Below are 20,882 nucleotides of genomic sequence, written 5' to 3' on the forward strand. Positions count from 1 at the left end.
TTTAAGACATGTTTTTTTATTGTCATATCTCCCTTATTTCCCTGGGTCACTCCATTATTTCTTATTCTTCCTTGAAAATCCTTGTAAACTCCTTCAGTTATATATGTAGTTAGCTGACTCACAGACCGGGGCGGCAAGTAAAGTCAAGTATTCAGCTTACTTTACTCAAACTTCATGCTCAACTTAACAAGCATTTATTGAGCACCTACTATAATGGTTCTAAGGTTTAGTGTGCCTAAGAATACTTGTGGAGCCCTGGCTGGTGTAGCTCAGTGGATTGAGCACGGGCTGGGAACCAAAGTGTCCCAGGTTCGATTCCCAGCCAGGGTACATTCCTGGGTTGCAGGCCATAACCCCCAGCAACCGCACAATGATGTTTCTCTCTCTCTCTCTCTCTCTCTCTCTCTCTCTCTCTCTCTCCCTCCCTCCCTCCCTTCCCTCTCTAAAAATAAATAAATAAAATCTTAAAAAAAAGAATACTTATGGAGTTGTTTAAAAATGCAGATTTTAGCCTTACCTCCAGAGAGAGTGGAGTCCATGTTATATAGAATGTACATCATTATTGTACAAGAAACATACTTGTGTAAACTACCTTTTTATCTGTCTTATATATGCTGTCTCATGTAAGGCTGTATATTCCCTTTAATGAACTGAAAAGAATGTTTGTTGTGGGCTATGACTCAAGGAACTTACTTCGCATTTTGCCTCAGCTAAGCCTGTACCTTCTGCTTTATTTAAATTTTTAATTAACTGTAGATGATATCTAGCATTTTGTTACCATTAGAGAACTCAAATGGGTTAGTTCACAAAATAGAAACAGATTAATAGATACAGAGAACAGACTGACAGCTCTCAGAGGGGAGGGGTAGAGGAGTTGGGTAAAAAGAAGTGAAGGGATTAAGGAGAAAAAAAACATTGAATAAAGACAACGATATGGTGAGTACCAGAGAGGAAGGTGGTAGAGGGTAAAGGAGGATAACTGGTGATAGAAGGCAACTTGACTTGGGCTGGTAAATACACAATACAATATACAGATGATGTATTATAGAATTGTACCTCTGAAACCTATATAATTTTGTTAACCAATGTCACTCCCCAAAATTTAGTAAATTTTTAAAAAGAAAAGCAAAAAGAAAAAAGTTCACACAGAATAAATTGTTTTGTTGATTATAATAATGATACTGTATAAGTGCATTGTGAAAATTTTAGGAAATAATACATTAAAAGTATAAATAAGAAAATCACAACTACATGTAATCCTACTAACCTGACATCACTCTTTTAAATAATTTCTACAGTTATATTTGGAGTAGGAATTCAGGATCTTTAAAAATCATGGAAGTGTCAGACTTGAGTGACTAACCTGAATAAATACTGTAGAATTAGGCCTATTTTTAGTGATTTAGGCATAAACGTAACAGGAATCTTTTTTATATTTCTTCTGATATTTTAAATATTGTTTTATAAAATTAATTCACATGAAACATTACTTTAGTGCTATAATTAAATCGCTAATTTTTTTTCCATTGTGTCTAGAACAGGAATACAAAAGGGATTCTGAAATGTGTACTGGCATAATCACCTGTCAAAATCAATCTGCATGCAAATGGTGTTTTACAAACATTGTTTTATTTTAACTATTATTTTAATTTTCATTTTTAAATGGAAAACTGATTTTAATGATTATAGGAGATGTCAAGAATATGAATCAAATGTTAAATTGTCCTGTACATCCAAGTATAGAAGCAGTATATCACAGTGGTTAAGAGTAAGGGATCTTGAGTGGTTGGGGGGAAATGCAGACAACTGTAATTGAGCAACAATAAAATAATTATTAAAAAAAGAGTAAGGGATCTGGAGTCATGCTGTTTAGATTTGTTATGTATCATTTACTTCCTAGCTCTGTGACTTTTGGCACATAATTTAAACTTCCAGTGTCTCATTTTTATTATCTATAAAATGAGAATAATAATAATAGTGCTACCTCATAGGGTTGTTACAAGGATTAAGTAGTTCAATACTTGTAAAAGAGCTTGGAACAGTGCCTGGTGCACAGTCAGCTCTCGACACATGTTAGGTATTATTGGCTTTTTAAAAATTTTATATTTCTGGGCATGAATATCACTTCTAATAATTATGTTGAATAAGTTAATGATAAAACTCATTTCATCAGAAACTCACTAAATTGGAAAAAGTGAAATTAAGAGGTAAAAAAACCCAATCTTTTCTCACAGTATGGTCTGGTAGTCTGCTATGGAAATGAATAATATTTACTTAACATTAAAAGCAAAAAGTTTAAAACATTTTCTACCTTTGACAACAAAAGGGGGAAATCGATGCAAATATCAGATGCAATCATATAATTACTATTCTGAGTTGAGATTGTACAGTGAGAATTTAAAAAAACAAATACAGCAAAAATTCTTTTCTTATTTCAGCATTACCTACCTAATAAAATTGTGATGCCATTTTATGCAACATTTTTGAACGAGTTTGCTACATTGTGAAACCCTATGTAAAAATATCATTATTGCCTGGCACATAGTGCCAGAACCCACAGATACTTGATGATGAGGTTTGTGAGATCTCAATGGTGGGCTGGTGAGAGGGGGAATAAACTGAAACCAGTAGAGCTAACATGGAAGAAGGGTATTCAGAAGTTCCAAATATAGTGTCTGAGATGGTAATCAAAACTTTTATTCATGTGTCCTGATTTGCTAGGCAGAAACATGGCCAGGGGAGTTTCAGGATATGATCAAAGTTTCAGGGAAGGAAGGTTGAATTGTCAAGGTTACAGGGAGGCCCACTTAGGGTGAAGTAAGACCCTGGCCCATAGGTGGGGGGATAGGAGGCAGGGTTTAGTTTATGAGGATTGTGGGAGAGTTTGCAGATAGATCAAGTTATAGAATAGGGCAGGACTAACAGTCACAGCTAGGAAAGGGAAAACAAACCAGGTACTGCATCAAAGGCTTTCTCATGTCACCTGGGCATCCACAGTACAAGTTATAAAGAAAGCCTGTGCTTCAGTTGGTACACTGGATACTGGATTTAGGGAAAGTAGATTAATTATAAATCCCCACACTGGGAAGAAGCCCTGGCCTGGTTCTCATTTGGTGAGAAGCAGTACAGTGTAGGTGGTAGGAAGCTATACCTGTAGGCTAAATGTCTTCAATAACTGAAACTGGCATGTAGTCAGCAGTTGATGAACATTGAATGAAGTACGATTAACTTCATACAAATTTTATATTTTAAAGTAGTCCCTTTCCACAATCTGTTTGTGGGAAGTGAGGGAAGTGACAGAAAGTGGGATGAGAGTCGAGTGAGCAGTATGTCTCCTCTCTGACTCCTCCCAAAAAGACAGTGCCACATCTCAGCAAAGAGGGTTGCCCTTCCCTGGCGAATACCTAGGCTCCACCCCTTACCACATAACAGGTGCACTGAGACAAAGAAATATGGCCCAAATGAAAAAAAAAAAAAAACAGATCAAAACTCCAGAAAAAGAACAAAGCGGCGAGGAGACAGACGACATATCTGATGCAGAATTCAAAACACTGGCAATCAGGATGTTCTCAGAAAAGACTGAGCTCTATCGTAAAATGAAGGCTACACAAAGTGAAATAAAGCAAAATATACAGGGAAACAACAGTGAAGGGAACGAAACTGCGACTCAAATCAACAATTTGGAACAAAAGGAAGAAATAAACATCCAACTGGAACAGAATGAAGAAACAAGAATTAAAAAAAATGAGGAGAGGCTTAGGAACCTACAGGACAACTTTAAGTGTTCCAACATTTGAATCACGGGGGTGCCAGAAGGACAAGAAGAAGAGCAAGATATTGAAAACTTATTTGAATAAATAATGAAGGAAAATTTCCCCAATCTGACAAAGGAAATAAACTTGAAGGAAGTCCAGGAAGCCCAGACAGTCCAAAAAAAAATGGACCTTAGGAGGAACACACCAAGACACATCATAATTAAGTTACCCAAGATTAATGATAAGGAGAGAATCTGAGAAGCAGCGAGAGAAAAGGAGACAGTTACCTACAAAAAAGTTCCCAAAATGCTATCAGCTGATTTCTCTAAAGAAACCTTGCAGGCAAGAAGGGACTGGAAAGAAGTATTTCAAGTCATGAAAGGCAAGGACCTACATCCAAGATTACTCTATCCAGCAAAGCTTTCATTTAGAATGGAAGGGCAGATAAAGTGCTTCCCACATATGGTCAAGTTAAAGGAGTTCATCATCACCAAGCGCTTATTATATGAAATGTTAAAAGGACTAAGCCCTGGCTGGTGTAGCTCAGTGGACTGAGCACGGACTGCGAACCAAAACGTCGCAGGTTTGATTCCCAGTTAGGGTACATGCCTGGGTTGCAGGCCATGACCCCCAGCAACTGCACATTGGTGTTTCTCTCTCTCTCTCTACCTCCCTCCTTTCCCTCTCTAAAAATAAATAAATAAAATCTTTAAAAAAAGGACTTATCTAGGAAATAGAAGATCAAAACTATGAAGACTAAAATGACAACAAACCCACAGCTATCAATAACTGAACCTAAAAACAAAACAAAACAAAAACAAACTAAACAAACAACTAGAACAGGAACAGAATCACAGCAATGGAGATCACATGGAGGGTTATCAGTGGGGAAGGGAAGGAGAAGAATTGGGGGAAAGATACAGGTAGTAAGAAGCATAATAGGTAGGCACAAAATATACAGGGGTAGGTTAAGAATAGTATAGGAAATGGAGAAGCCAAATAATGTATATGTACAATCCATGGACATGAACTGAGTGGGTAGGGGAATGCTGGAGGGTAGGGGCAGTGCAGGGAGGAGGGGGGTAAAGGGGATAAAAAATTGGGATGACTGTAATAGTATAATTAAAAATACATACTTAAAAATAAAATAAAGTAGCCCTGGCTGGTGTATATCAGTGGATTGAGTGCAGACCTGTGAATCAAAGGGTTGCCAGTTCAATTTCCAGTCAGGGCACATGCCTGGGGTGCATGCCAGGCCCCCAGTAGGGGGTGCACAGGAGGCAGTCACACATTGATGTTTCTTTCCCTCTCTTTCTCTTCCCGTTTCCCTGCTCTCTAAAATTAAACAAATAAAATCTTAATAACAATAATATAAAATAAAGTAGTTCCTTTGGAAGGGTATGCGCTGATAAAAATTATGTTATCAATGCTCAAAATATTTTTGAATTCCTTAATATGTACTACCAAAAACATAGGTACCATTATGATATGACTCAGTTTCATAACACATGAGATTTATCTCCAAGTAATTTCTAGATATATCTAGATATCACATCTACTTTCAAAATATGAAGATTTGCTACAGTGAGGATATTCAAAAGAATGTATTACTGGCCTCAAGGCAATTCTAACAGAGTAATTTCAAAGTATTATGAGCAATAACAAGAACATTAAAATGAGTGGGTAGTCTTCCAACTGCTTTAAAGGGGATGCCACTCCTTGGGACATATATGTTTGAGTGTATTTGTTAAACAAATCACACACAATAATTTATAGTAACATTCTATTTATCTGAAGCATATTATGAATTGGACTTTTTAAATTCCAAGTTATGTTGGCTTAAAATAACATACATTTGTACTAAGCTAAATTAAAGTTATCACAATATAATTGGCACTTTAGCGAAACAACTGTATTAAATCCACTGTAAAAATAATCTGTAAACACAATATGATAAATCATGACAGGTTTGTGGATATTAAATTTTGAGACAACAAAAGAATCACCAGTAGCATCAAAAGAGGAAAACAAGGTGAATTCTTGAAAAAATTCTAAATTTAATGGAACTAAGATTCTACTAGCTTTTTAGAATTCTAACACATTACAAATAATTTAGTAGGATTTATTTAAAAGATATTAAAGATATTCATTTGACATAGATAACATTGGTAAAACTAAGTCAAGATGTTTCTTTATGAACTATGCAGTGTTACTTATTTGTAGAGCTATGTTATTTGTAAATTTGATACACATTAAGTTTATCTTGAGACTGGCAGTCAAGGTTCTTCAGGATATTACCCCAACTTAATTTTCTTCCCTTCCCTCCTATAATTCTCCTACATGTAATTTGCATTTTGTTAAAAACTGAACTATTTATTAAATATACCCAATAATCTTCTGCCCTCGGAATATATTCTTCCTTTTGCCCAGACTACTCAGGCAGTGTAGTGCAGGGATAAAAATATATTCTAGAGTCACAATGCTTATGTTTGAATCACATTGCCACTTAAATAGGCCAATAAATTTAAACTAAGAAAAATTTAAGTAGGAGTTTCATTTAAAATGTATTACTAAATCTTTTACTTAAGATTTGGTTATTTGGAAAATAAGTTTTCTGGGCCCTTTGTTTTTATTTCTTTCACTTTCCTTTGCTAAGCCAATTCCAATGGAAGCATATTCCAGACAGAGTTTCTGATTTTCCTATATCAACCGGAGCCCTTAGGGCCGCAGTGAGCTAAAGAGCTGGTCACTTCAAAACTGGCTCATTACCAAAACATTGGAACCAGTTAGGGACTATACAAGCTCAACCAGAATAGCTTCAGACCAATAGCACTGAAGCAATATCAATAACCTGGTTGTGAGGGTTAGGGTCATGCTTTCTATTTGATTTGCCTCCATTCACAGTGTCAATGGTGATGGCTCTGTGACTTGAACTAATTGGAGAGAAGTCCAGGTTAAATTAGTGAAAACTGTGGTTTTTAGACTATTCAAAAAATAATGCTATTTTATAAATTTAACTATATGTAGTAAATAAAATAATAATAAAGGATCTCCAAATAGAATCCTTTGGGAAATTGTTTAACAGGTAAATCCATACTCCTTTATAAAGCACTATTTATAGCTGAATATCTCCAAGTATTCAAAAATCCATGTACTCTCTTAAATAAACTTGGCATTTGTTTTGCAACTTTACTTACATAATGCCTTATTTAGCAATACCGGTATTAATATTCTTCAGAAAACACAAAAGTAAACATCACCTTTGCCTATGTCTGAATTAAATTATAATATACTGGCTAATTATTTCCCCTTTTTTACATTTTTTTCACAACTATACACATCCATGAATCTGTGTCCGTTAAAATAATTCATCTTTATGTTTACAAAACTAAGAATGGGTTCTTTTTTTATGTCTCTAAATTTCACTGCCACTCAATGTACCAAGGCATGAAGAACTATGAGGACTTAAAAGAGTTTTGTAACAAACTTAAAATATATTTAATGGAAGATGATTTTTGAAAGTACCTGGAATTTTTCATAAACCTAAAGGTCAAAAAATGAGCTTCTTTTTGATTTTAGCCAAACTTAACACACTTGTCATTAACTTTTCCTGTTTCTCTGTCTCATTCTCATGTTTCACCTCTATCTAAAAAGTAGTTGGGACAAAAAGTTTTCCTTCAGTACTTTGAAAAATTTCCCCAAGAGTCCTGTTTTCTCCATATTCTTTAGGAAATAGTCTCTGTCCTGAATCCTTTGCACAACAGGAAACTCTTAGGAGAAATGACCCCTACCTCTTGTTCAAATTCAGTTTTCTCCCCTCACTCAAATTTCATTTTTTGATAGTTTCTTACCGGATGACAGGGCCGTACTTTCCCAATTAGCCCTTGATGAGTAGCAGGTTTGATAGGTACAAGTTGTCTTTATACACTACACTCCAGTCCACTAAGTATGGACTGACTGCCTCTCACTCCTCAAGGGATCTGATCAAAGTCGGTTAGAACCCGCAGGCCAGGACGTTCACGTTCTAGAACACCAAACGTCGTCCAAGTAACAATGGCACAGGCTAATTTTTTTCAGCATTATACTCCCTAAAAATTATATTCCAACCAAGGCGTGGTGGTCCAGGGTAAATCATGCCTATACGTGTAAAACTCCCACTTGGAGCACCCAGATTTACCCAGGACACGTAGTTTTGACTCTCAAATTCGTGTTACAATCGTCTTAAGTGTGTGAGTGGAGTACAAGGCTTTGAGAAGCCTACACTTGCTTATTGCTGCTTTCTGACATTCGATCAGCACCCATCCCCTGTATGGTAAAACTGCCCCCTCTCTAATTCACATTCTGATAACACTGAGTTTTGTTAAAGCTTTTTGCTTCGAGTGTCTCGGGCAGGGGAATTTAGGATTTGTTCTAAAATCCTAAAAGCTGCGACTTGCAGCTTTTGGGGTGGGCGGCGGGGGCTATTTCTCAGCGTTAAGTACCTAGAGTTCTCCCCACTTTTCTCTGATAGCCACGGGATCTGAGGACCCTTTGTTTCCACCCCCTTGTAAGGTATGGGTTCCTCACCTGGGTCAGTTTTCTGGTCACAGGCTAGGCTCAGAAAATAGCCCAGAGCTCTGCGTCTGTTGCCTGGGTAACAATTTTGTTCCCCGCACCCCCCCCCCCCGCCCACCCACCTCCGGGTTTCCGCTTGACTTTCGTGGCCAATCGTGGAAGAGTCTCCTTTGAAACAATACTAAAATCAACCAATCCGAGCGCTTGCCAGTCAAGGTCTATGGCTGCCCTTTCCTCCTTACTAGGTCGACCAGCTAGACTCTGTCTTGGCCAACGTCACTCCAGCGGGAACTGTCTTCTGTGGAGTCCGGTTATTTCCGGCCACAGTAGAGCCCAGCCCGCCTTTCTGGCCGCTACCCAATTACTTTGGGGTGTTGATAGTGATCGGCAGTTGCGCTAGCCACCAAGGGTTTTCGCTTGTCCGGGGTCTTGCGCAGGCTTGTTCTTCATTAAACTTTTCCAGTACCCGGATTCCAGATTGGACAACTCCAGAGTTGCCGGAGCGGAAGGGTAGGCTCCGTGGTCCGGCGGTTCAGAGGTTTTCGGCTGCTCTACACTTGCTCCCCAAGACTCCTTCCCACCCTGAGACAGAGACAAGAGTTTTGGTTCCGCCCTGACTTAGTGCTCATGTGTGTAGAGTGAGATCGCACTCCCCCCCCCCCCCCCGCGGCTGTGGGCAAGTCTGTGTCTAGAGCCGCAGTGGGAGCACCCCTTCGGCGGTCACGTGGGTTCTGTTAGGCACCAGCTGGAACTCTCCGTGGCTCCCACTTCCCGGGACATCGCAGGACCCGGTGGCCCGCTTTCCCGCCTGAGAGTGGAGAAATGCAGGTGCGCTTCTGTCTTGTCACTTTCTGGCAATCAGAGTATCTTTACTTAGAGGTACACTAGTGACCGTAGGATCCGACAGATTCCGTGGTTTGGTTTTAATCAAAGGGGTAAAACAGAGATGGCTTTGGAGTATTGGAACTGATTAGCTCTGTTCGCTGGTGGGGTCCAGCATTCCTTATTTGAGTTTTGTAAGCAAGAAGAGATAGAATGATTTTAACGGATGGTTACTTTTGGTTATCCAGGGCTTGGAATTCGATAACGAATTAAGTAAAATAATTTCCTTCTTTCTGCTGTCATGTTTTTCTAACTTTCACCCCATATGGGGAAGGGGATAGGGAAGCTTGACTAATGTGTTTATTCTACTTGTTACCATGGTAAACAAACAAAAACGGAGGTAGAATAGTCATTTTTCTCTAAAGCCAAGTTATTGGCTTTTTGGCCAAATTACTTGTACCATAATACCCCTTATTCCTTCTCCCTCTTTTTCTTTTGTTTTGTTTCTTGATCTTTATCCCTATAGATGATCAGAGTTTAAGTGTCTTTTGTTTTGGCTAGGTACTTAAGGAGCTTAAGTTATATGTGTTATGCTATCTCCTTGCTTTTTTGTTTCTGTTCCACCTCATTTTGCAATATTCTAAGTCCATAATACCTAGCTCATGCTTTTCAGACCTTTTGGAAGTGATTCACAGTTAGTAAATAAATTCTATGTTGTGGCCGAGCACATAATACAGATATATAACTGATATCTGTTTTGCAGAATAAGTACTTAGTACATGTAGTGGACTCAAATATTTTCCATTATATATACTTTTAAAATGTAGATCACAACCCACTAATAAATTGTCATTCACAGGTTGAAAAACGCTGGCCCTTAGACCTTTGATTTTCAAACTTGTGTGTGTTTAGGAATTAATTAGGATATTTGTTACAAATGTGGATTTCCTTGTCTCACTCCCGGAACTGGTTCTGTGGTCTATGGTGGTTCATGTAGAATCTACAAAGTACTTGGTACAGGGCTAGGCTCACAAGTATTCAATAAATAGTAGTTTTCTTCCTGAGAAACAAATACTTTTTATCTTTATGGATATAATCACCACCTCAAGGTTTGGCCTGCTCTTGGCAAGGTGAAATACAATGCTTAAGCATTGTAATCTCCAGGGTTGATGAGTTAAGAAGGTAGGAGATGGGTCCTGGATCTGAGATAAATCTTCAAGTATTTGACTTCCTTGAAGAATTTTGTAAATACAGAAACTTAGGGCTTGAGGAATACTAAATTACAGAGGTTCAGTAAGATAGAACTCACTTGATTGAGTCTAATATTCCTGTCCATCGTGCTTTGATAGCAGGTCAGATCTAGGGGCAGAAGTTGAACTAGGATGAGGGCTTCCCTGTATTGCCTATCCCAGAAACAGAGGTAAAAGATTTTCCAGCTTTTGACTTCTAGGTTGACTTTAGAGTAATGAAAGTTGAGAGATCTAAAAGTTTAAAAAAATACACCTAAAAGTTTCTGTGGGTTACAGCTATGAAAGAGTGATATAGTTTAGATAATTATTTTATAATATATAGATAAACTGCTTTAAAACACTAGTTAAATAATTTATTAAACTAGCATTAAAGAAATTAAAGATGAGAAATTTATTTTGATTTGGCTACCAAAATAACTGATATTTCTATTCTCCTTTGATTGTATGTGTATGTACCAATATTTTTACATAATCTTCATTTTTGTTTATAAAATATTTATTCCTTTTATTTGATACTGTTGTGGAATTTTTTCCATGTTGATAGTCTTCATATTTTTCATTATTAATAGTAGCCTAATAGTTCATAAAATGAGATGACCATAATTTACTCAGTCTAGATAAACCAACAAAAGATTTATTTCTAGTTATTCCATGCAATCTTTAGCACTGTAAAGTCTTGGCTGTTTAAAACCATTTATATAACTTTCACTTTTAATGAAACTCAAGAGGAATCCTAACAGGAAAGCCAGGTATACAGACAGGAGCTGTGAGTTTTTTTCCCCCTTGAATGTATAGATTTGCCTGTAGGTTTCTATGTGCTGGAGTAGCAGGGATTAACCACAGTATTCATTATACATATGAGACTTAGGTTGAATACATTTTTAAACTCATAAATATAAACATTTTCAAAATTATTTTCTATAAAAATATGAATTATAGCAGATTGAAGCAGATTTGAGTGACACAGTAACACTCAAGCTGGTTAGCTTTCTTTATGAATACATTTTCCAAAGATTATATGAGTGTGTATTCATTTATAATTAAAAAATTTTGGTACTCACCTCCTCCCACAACCACATCAAACTTATAACTAAATTACAGAACAATCATCATTCAAAACTGCCTGAAATATACATGAATGGAAGTCCTATGACTAGGGAATTAAGGGAAGAAGCCACATAGAAACTGGTAGGAGGGGCAGAAACGAGAGTGAAGATGTAGAACAGGATGGTCTCTCACCCACATGTTGCAGATCAATTTTGTGAGGAGTATCTTGGTGGCAGAGGTCCCATCCTGACGAATAACAGGTCCCAGCTCACACCAGGCACCCCATCCCAGCATTCCAGTGCCATGAATAGAAATCCCATAACTTCTAGCTGTAAAAGTCAGTGGAAATTGAGGCTGTGAGAAACAGAGGGCTTCTGCAGTCCTAGGCAGTTCCTTTGAAAGGGCCCACACATGGAATTACTCAGACTTACTCCCTCTGAACTCCAGCACTAGGGCAGCAGCCTGAAAGGCACCAGAGACATATGGGAGGTTCTGAATTGTCTGGCATCAGGGAGAGAGCTGAGGGATGGCTTTATCTGATACAGAAGTGCTGGCAGAAGCCATTGTTCCTTGGCTGGGCCTCCCTACACAGAGCCAGAAGGCTGGCGCCATATCTGAGACTACATCAACCTGGCTTACACTGTTTACGCTGCTCTGGTGATTCCCTAAAACCCCGCCCCACCCAACATTCTGGCCCACCCAAGCTGTTTCTAGTGGCTTTTCCATACAAATGGCCTGGCTTGGCTCATGCATTAGATACTCCTAAAATATTTGAAACAAGCACCATCTGGCCCCAGTGTGCTGGTATCTCTTGCTAACTGGCCCCAGGCCTGGCACTAACAGGAGCTGACCTTGGTTTGCAGCTAGGCCTTTCCCGGGTACCACAAAGCCCAGCACAGGTAGCAGTCACCTGCAGATCGCTTTGTAGCTCACGCCAGGTGGCCCCAGGCAGAACTTAGGTGGTGGCTGACCTTGGCCTGCACTTCTCAGGCAGTCCCAGGCAAGTGCACCCAGTTGACAGTTTCAGATAGCTTTGAAGCATCACCACCCAACCACCTCCACAAGTGACACACTCAGGGGTGGATTCAATGGGCACCAGAACCCCACTGAAGTAAGTGCTACTCTGTGGGTTTGGCCTTGAACATTTGATCCTTCATGGTGGTCAGAGGTTGATTGGTGGTGAGGGTCAGAGCCAGTGCTTGCAGCTGATTGACCTGAGGTAAATCCCTTCCATTTACATGCCAATAGCAATCAAGACCCAACTACAACCCAGGAGGGTATAGACGTTAGGAGGGTATACACAGCCCACACAGGGTGCACCTCAAGTGCCCAGCTTGAGTGATTGGGAAGGCTGTGCCGCTGGACTCTACAGAACACATACTACATTAGGGCACTTAACAAAGCCTGAGAGCCATAGCAGCTCTACCTAATACATAGGAACAAACACAGGGAGGCTGCCAAAATGAGGAGATAAAGAAATATATCTCAAATGAAAGAACAAAACAAAACTCTGGTAAAAGAACTAAACAAAATGGAGACAAGCAATGTACTAGATGCAGAGTTCAAAATACTGGTTATAATGATGCTCAATGAACTTAGTAAGAATCTCAACAGCATAAAAAAGGACCAGTCAGAAATGAGGGATACACTAACTAAAATGAAGAATAACTTACAGGGAATCAACAGTAGAGTAGATGAACCTGAGAATCAAATCAGCAATTTGGAATATAAGGAAGCAAACAAAACAAAACAAAACACCAAAAAGAAAAAAGAATCCACAAAAATGAGGATAGTGTAAGGAGCCTCTGGGGCAACTTCAAGCATATTAACATTTGCATCATGCGGATGCCAGAAGAGGAAAGAGAACAAGAAACTGAAAACTGCCCTGGCTGGTGTGGCTCAGTGGATTGAGCACCGACTTGCAAACCAAAGGGCCATCGGTTCCATTCCCAGTCAGGGCACATGCCTGAGTAGCAGGCCAGGTCCCCAGTGGGACAGCATGAGAGGCAACCACACATTGATATTTCTCTCCCTCTCTTTCTCCCTCCTTTCCCCTCTGTCTAAAAATAAATAAATAAATGAAAAGAAATTGAAAACTTATTTGAAAAGAAGACTGACCAAATAGCTTCCCTAACTTGGTAAAGGAAATAGACATAGAAGTACAGGATGTACAGAGAGTCCCAAACAAGATGAACCTAAAAAGGCCCACACCAAGATGTATCATAATTAAAATGCAATAGGTTAAAGACAAAGAATCTTAAAAGCAGCAAGAGAAAAGCATTTTGTTACCTATAAGGGAGCTCACATAGACTGTCAACTGTTTTCTCAAAAGAAACTTTACAGGCCAGAAGGAATTGGCAAGAAATATTCAAAGTAATGAAAAGCAAAGACCTACAACCAAGATTGCTCTATCCAGCAATACTATCATTCAGAATAGGACACATGAAGAGCTTCCCAGACAAGAAAAAGCTAAAGGAGTCCATCACCACTAAACCAATATTATATGAAAATGTTAAAGGGTCTCAAAGAAGAAGAAGGAGAAAGAAGGAAAAGATAAAAAATGTGAACAATGTGGCAGTAAGTAAATGTAAATCAACAGTTGAATCAAAAAGACAAAATAAATGAACAAGCAGAACAGAAACAGACTCATAGATACAGGAACATTTTGGCAGATGCCTGGTAGGAGGGGCTTTGGGGGGAGTGGTGAAAAAGCTGAAGGGATTAAGAATACAAATTGATAGTTATATAATAGTCATTGGGATGTATAATACAGCCTAGGGAATATAGTCAGTAATATTCTAATAACTGTGTATGGTATCAGGTGGGTATGAGTTTTATTGGGATGATCACTAAGTTCTATAATGTCTTTAATCACTGGGGTATGCACTTGAAACTAATATAATATTGTATGTCAATTCTAATTGAAAAATAAAAATGATTAAAAATGCAAATATAAATAAAAGACATCTGTAAAATTTTTTTAAAGGTGGCAATTATGATGATTGGGAAAATAAAGTTATAATTGACCTACATTAGCATATCTCCTTTTTCAAAGCAATATATTATCTTATTTTGTATCGTAACATTTAACCAGAAAAGTAAAGACTGTTATACACCATCATCCATGTGTTACCAAAGATTTAACAGTTGTTAACATTTTGCCATAATTTCTTTAGATATTATTTTTTAAAGAACTAAAACAGCTCTGACTGGTGTGGCTCAGTTGGTTGGTTGGTTGGTTGGTTGTCATCCTGCACAGCAAAAGGTTGCTGGTTTGATTCCCAGTCAGGGCACATGCCTGGGTTGTAGATTCGGTCCCCAGTTGGGGCAGGTATGCGAGGTAACTATCAATGCTTCTCTTCCCATCTTTCTCCCTCCATTCTCCTCTTTAAAAATAAATGAAATATATATATATATATATATATATATATATATATATATACACAACTAAAACATTATAGCTACTTCTTTGTGCCCCTTCTCAATCTCATTTCCTTCCCATCTCAGAGATAATTGTTCTTCAGAAGTTGTTAATGTATTTTTCCTGTTTTTAAGTGCACTCAAATGCAGATGGCTGTAAATTGTAATATATTGTTTTGTATGTCTTTTAACATGAACATAAATGGTATACTGTACTTAGTCTCCTGTAACTTGTTTTGGTCAGTATTGTTTTGAAATTTATTTATATTGACATTATGTGGATAAAGTTATATTTTTGCTGTGAATTATTTCATCATATAATTATGCCACTTTATTTTTCCAAATTTACTGAGATGTAACTGCCATATAACATTGTATAAGTCTAAGCTGTACATTGCAATGGTTTAATATACATACCTGTTGTGAAATGGTTACCACAATAAGGTTAGTTAACATATTCATCAAGGCTTTTTTGGGATGTAAGCATTTAAGATCTATTCTCTTAGCAACTTTCAAGTATATAATACAGTATTGTTAACTATAGTCACCTGCTGTACATTGGATCCTCAGAACATGTCTTATTTAGCTAATTGTATTATTTTAATATTATATAATGTATTATTATAAGATTGGCTATTAATTAGCTATTATTTATAATAATAACTATTGTTTAATAAGGGTTTATCATGTGCCACATGCTGTCCTAATTTATCTCTTTTAATTTTCACCTGAAAAAGATGTTTGTACTATTTGACCATTATCTCCCTATTTCCCTGGACTCTGGCAGCCACCATTGTACTCTTTGTTTCTGTGAATTAGGCCTTTTTGATTCCACATGTAAGTGAGAGCATAGTTGTCTTCTCTGACTTCTTTCACTTAGCATAATGTCCTCAAAGTCCATTCATGCTGTTGCAAATGACAGGGTTTCCTTCATTTTCATTCTTGAATAATATTTCTTTATATGTATACACACACATATACACATTTTCATATACCACATTTTTCTTATTCTGTCCTCTGTTGATGGACACTGTTGATGGACACTTAGGTTGATTTTATGTCTTGACAATTGGGAATAATGCTTCAATGAATATGGGGTACAGATATTTATTTATGATAGTGATTTCATTTCTCTCAGATAAATACTCAGAAGTGGGATTGCTGGATCATATGGTAGTCATATTTTTAATTTTTAAAAGAACTTCCAGCCCTGGCTGGTGTGGCTCAGTGGATTGAACATAGGCCTGCGAAGCAAAGGGTTGCTGGTCCGATTCCCAGTCAGGGCATATACCTGAGTTGCAGGCCAGGTCCCCAGTAGGGGGCACACAAGAGGCAACCACACATTGATGTTTCTCTCCCTCTCTTTCTCCCTCCCTTCTCTCTCTAAAATTAAATAAATAAAATCTTTAAAAAAGAAAAAACAAGAACCTCCATACTATTTTCCATAGTGGCTCTACTGATTTGCATTGTTACCAAACAGTGCATAAGGGCACCCTTTTCTCTACATCCTTGCCAACACTTGTTATTGCTTGTCTTTTGGATTAATAGCAATTTTAATAGGCCTAAGTTGTTATCTCCTTGTTTTGATATGCATTTCCTATATGATTAATGATGTTGAGCACCTTTTCATGTACCTGTGACCTTTTGTATATCTTCTTTGGAAAAGTGTCTATTCAGGTCCTCTGTTCATTTTTTAATTAGATTATTTGGGCTTTTTAAAAATAATAATATTTCTTTATATGTATATACACACATATACACATTTTCATATACAATATTTGAATATTTGCAAATATTTTCTCCCATTTTGTAGATTACCTTCTTATTTTGTTGATAGTTTCCTGTGCCATGCAGAAGTGTTTTTGTTTGATGTAGTTCCATTTGTTTATTTTTTACTTTATTGCTTTTGCTTTTGGAGTCATATCCCAAAATTGTTGCCTAGGCCAATGTCTTGCAAGCAATGTATGCTTGTATAGAGATTTTATGAATACTGTGCTTCAAAATTCTCCAGTTTTTTGTTTGTTTGCTCTATTTCTCCAACATTTTGGGAAAAATTCTTCTTAAGGTAGGTTTGCCTTTCAGAGTGTCTCTTCATTTGAATGCTAATTTTTCTTTCTTTTTTTTCACAAGTTCTCTCTGGTGTTTTCCTCTCTTCCCTTTCTCCTTCCCCCTGTGTATAACGCTTTTCTCCACTGCACTGCTCTCTTGGGTCCTCTCTGCCCCCTTACACATAGCCATGCTTTCTATTTGGGTCTCTCAGCCCTTCACACCCACTCTTTCTTGAGTATCTCTCTCTCATACACATATTCTGTCTTCTCTTGGGTCCTTCTCAGCTCCTCCAAGATTCTGCCCCTTTTTTTCCATTTCATATGTGTATTTCCACCAGAAATGTATGAAGATCCCTGTTTCTCCATATCCTTACTAATACTTATTATTTTCTGTTTTGTAAAAAAAAAAATAGAGCTTCAGCACAACGTGACAGGTAGGGAGTACAGTGGATGCGGGAGGGCTGTCTGGGTACCCATCAGCAGTGGCTGAAGCACCAGAGGGATATTTGAACAACAGGTTGGAGCCTCCTAAGAAATGTGGGGTCTAAACCATAAGCTGAGATTCCCCAGCCTAGACTACCAGAGCTCGAAAAGTAATATTCCACTGCCAAAAGTGGCAGGGTTGCTCTCTGACAGAGATGGGTGGCTGGGGATGCAAAGAGCCGTGTAAAGGGTCTGCACATAAATTTTCATTTGCAGCCACTTACCCTGGGCTCTGGCAAAAGAGGGGGAAGAGTGGACTTGAGATGCTTGAGGAGAGACAGGACAGAGGCTTTCCAGAGAGAACTGAGACAGTACCTGCTGGGATCCCAGTACTGAGTAATCCTCCATACTGCAGCAGCCATCTTGCTCAGGCAGACTACTCCCCTGTGAGTGGCAGCAGCCTGAGGGGAAACAATAGCCCTGACCCCAGGAGGGTTTCTGTCAGGGTTATTCTGTGGTCCTTAAGCCTGACCGCTGAGTTCAGAGTGACTAGATTAACACCTGAAGGTGTCATCTAGAGACAGTAGACCCCTGGTAGTCACTAACAGGCTGCCTATGGTCAGATGGGGTCAACATCTGACATCAGCAGAGGCAGATCCAGAAAGAAAAAACAGTGGTAAACACTAGGTGCTACTGAGACAAAATCCACCATGGTCTTCTCTATGATTTGCAGTATTCTCTTTCCTGCAAATCTTTCTAACATTCATTTCTTGTCCTTCAGGTATGGGCATATTAAGACACTAGATTTTATACTATAGTGTCTTAATTCACATATTTTGCCCCTACCTTCTCTTACCCCATTTTACCTTCTTCTTTCCTCTTATTATTTTCCTTTTAAATTTTGTTTTCTTTTTTGTTACAATGTGTTTCCATTCAATACACTTACTATTTCTCCCCCATCAAACCTCTGAAAACCTATTTTCCTGTCAATAATCATCTCACATTAATTTTTCTGCTCTTAAAATACACACATTCTCTCTCCATGTTTAGCAGTCTTTGCTCATTAATTGTGTATAGGGTAGTTGTTGCATTTTTTTCAGTTTTATCTCTAGATCTTCACTAATTTTGTATTTCAAATCTCAAATTTTACTGTTCCGCTCTCCTACTGTTCTTTTATCTCTAATTTTAATTTTTCCCTATCTTAGTCTTTTTTAATCTTTTTTCCTTTTCATCCTGTCCTGTTTTCTTTTTTTTTCTTTTTTTATTTATCTCAGCTTTTAATTTTTTCCCAGACTTAGCCTGGTTTTCGTTCCTCCCTCTATCATCTCTAAATCACTTGCTTTCCTCTAGACATCTCTTAAGCTTTTCTTTCTTTCTTTCTTTCTTTCTTTCTTTCTTTCTTTCTTTCTTTCTTTCTTTCTTTCCTCTTATTTCCATCCCACCTATATTAATTTTAGCTCACTTGTTGTTGATAGTGCTGTGGTGGATCTTTCTGATTTGGTTCCTATTTTTTATTATTTATTTACTTTTTTTCCATTTCTTCTTCTCATTTTATTTTATTTGATTGTAATTTCTCTTTAAACCTAATACTATACACTTCCCTTCTCTTACTACATTCTGACTTCTTCATTCCCTTTTCTATTTATGATGTAAATTTTATTTTCTCTCTTTGCATTGCTCCAATTCCCTCCTCTGATTAGTGCTCCTCACTCTATGCTCTCAAAATCACTTTTCTTTCAATTATTCATCTCATATTTGCTCTCCATTCTTATAATATTTTTTTTTCATATATTTTATTTAGGTAAAATTCGCACAGTAACAATTGTTAAGTATACAACTCAGTGGCATTCAGTGCACTCAGAGTGTTGTGCAACCACCACTTCTCTCTGGTTTTAAAACATTTTCAAAACACTCATCCCAGAAAAACACTCAATAATTATTAAGCAATCATTCCTTACTCCCCTCCCGCCGCCCCTGGTAACCACTGGTTTCTTTTCTGTCTCTATAGATTTGCATATCCTGGATATTTCATAAAGAAGGAAGCATACAGTATGTGAACTTCTCTAACTTCTTCTACTAAGCAGAATGTTTTTGAAGTTTGAGCAGGTTGTACCATGTATCCATACTTCATTCCTTTTAACAGATAAATAATATTCCATTGTATGGTTATAGCACAGTTGGTATATCCATTTACTTGTTGATGGACATTGGGGCTGCTTCCACCTTTTAGCTACTATGCATAATGTGGCTATGAACATTCACGTACAATTTTTGTGTGGGTATGTGTCTCTGTTTCTCTTGGGTATATACCTAGGAGTTGCATTGCTGGCTCCTACAATAATTCTATGTATAATTTTTTTGAGGGACCACCAAACTGTTTTCCACAGGAGCTGCACCATTTTACACTCTTACCAGCGATGTATGCCTACTCCTATTTTTCCACATTTCTACCTTTCTCAAAAAAAAAAATTATAGCCATCCCCATGGGTGTGAACTGGTATCTCACTGTAGTTTCTGTTTACATCTCCTTAATGACCAGTGATGTTGAACATCTTTTCACATACTTGGTGGCCATTTTATATGGCAGTTTCCACTTTTTCTTTGGAGATATGTCTATTCAAGTCACTTGCCCATTTTAAAAACTGAGTTGGTTGTCTTTATGTGGTTGAGTTATAAGTTCTTCATTCATTTAAAACAAAAATTTCAAATATTTATGAAGTCCAGTGTATCTATTTTTCTTTGTTGCCTGTGCTTTTAGTGTCAAATCTAAGAATCCATTGAATATTCTTAATCTCTTGACACCCTTATGAATACTGGTTCATTTGCTGTTGGTAGTGGGATTGCGGATGGGAGTTATTTTTGTGGATGTGGGATTGTTTCCTGGGCTTTGTGGTTCTGTTCTGGTAGCACCTGCACAATAGCATACAAGATGTGGTAGTTGGAGTGGCCCTCACTCAACAAGCTGGAAGAAAGGACCCACCAAAGAATGACACTACCACAATGAAATTCAGAGAGCCAACATAAAAGGTATAAAGGACACCCCAAGTGTCTGTTACATTCAGGAGATCAGAGAGACTGCACCATAGAATCACACAGGTCTCCTAGTATAGAAGATCACACCACAAAGACAGACAGTCAACGTAGATCAATTTAAGAAGCAGAAGCAAGCAATAAGAACCTCTCAAAAAATGGGAAGACAAAGAAACAATGCCCCATCTAAAGGAAAGGAGGAATTCCCAGAAAGAGTGCTAAATGAAATAGAGGCAAGTAAACTATCCGATACTGAGTTCAAAACAGTGGTTAAAAGGAAGCTCAATGATCTTAGTGAGAATTATGAAAAACTACAAGGAAGCTACAAGGAACTAACTGTGAACTACATCAGCATGAAAAAAGAAATAGAAACTATCACTGAATCAGAAGGAAATGAAGAATACAGTTTCTGATTTGAAGAACACAGCAGAAGGAATCGAGAGTAGGATAGGCCCTGGCTGGTATGGCTCAGTGGATTGAGCACCCACCTGAGAATCAAAGGGCTGCTAGTTCAATTCCCAGTCGATGCCCAT

At 37.8% G+C, this 20,882-nt stretch overlaps 1 protein-coding gene and 1 pseudogene across 2 annotated transcripts in view; both read right to left on the reverse strand.

The window, feature by feature from the left end:
* The window catches only part of DNAAF6 (dynein axonemal assembly factor 6), a 66,960-nt gene extending 58,216 nt beyond the window's left edge, over positions 1-8,744 (reverse strand). Inside the window, exon 1 of one of the 2 annotated variants that reach the window (XM_045817522.1) lies at positions 8,432-8,744. The gene's annotated coding sequence lies outside the window, so the exon portion shown is untranslated. Of the gene's footprint in view, positions 1-8,321; positions 8,407-8,431 lie in introns of those variants that run through there. The other variant, XM_045817523.1, reaches the window with a different exon arrangement.
* LOC123805027 overlaps positions 8,706-20,882 on the reverse strand; it is a 58,445-nt pseudogene continuing 46,268 nt past the window's right edge.

This window comes from Phyllostomus hastatus, unplaced genomic scaffold (genome assembly GCF_019186645.2).
Source record: "Phyllostomus hastatus isolate PE091 unplaced genomic scaffold, TTU_PhHast_1.1 phas_scaffold_28, whole genome shotgun sequence".
Taxonomy (NCBI): Eukaryota; Metazoa; Chordata; class Mammalia; order Chiroptera; family Phyllostomidae; genus Phyllostomus; species Phyllostomus hastatus.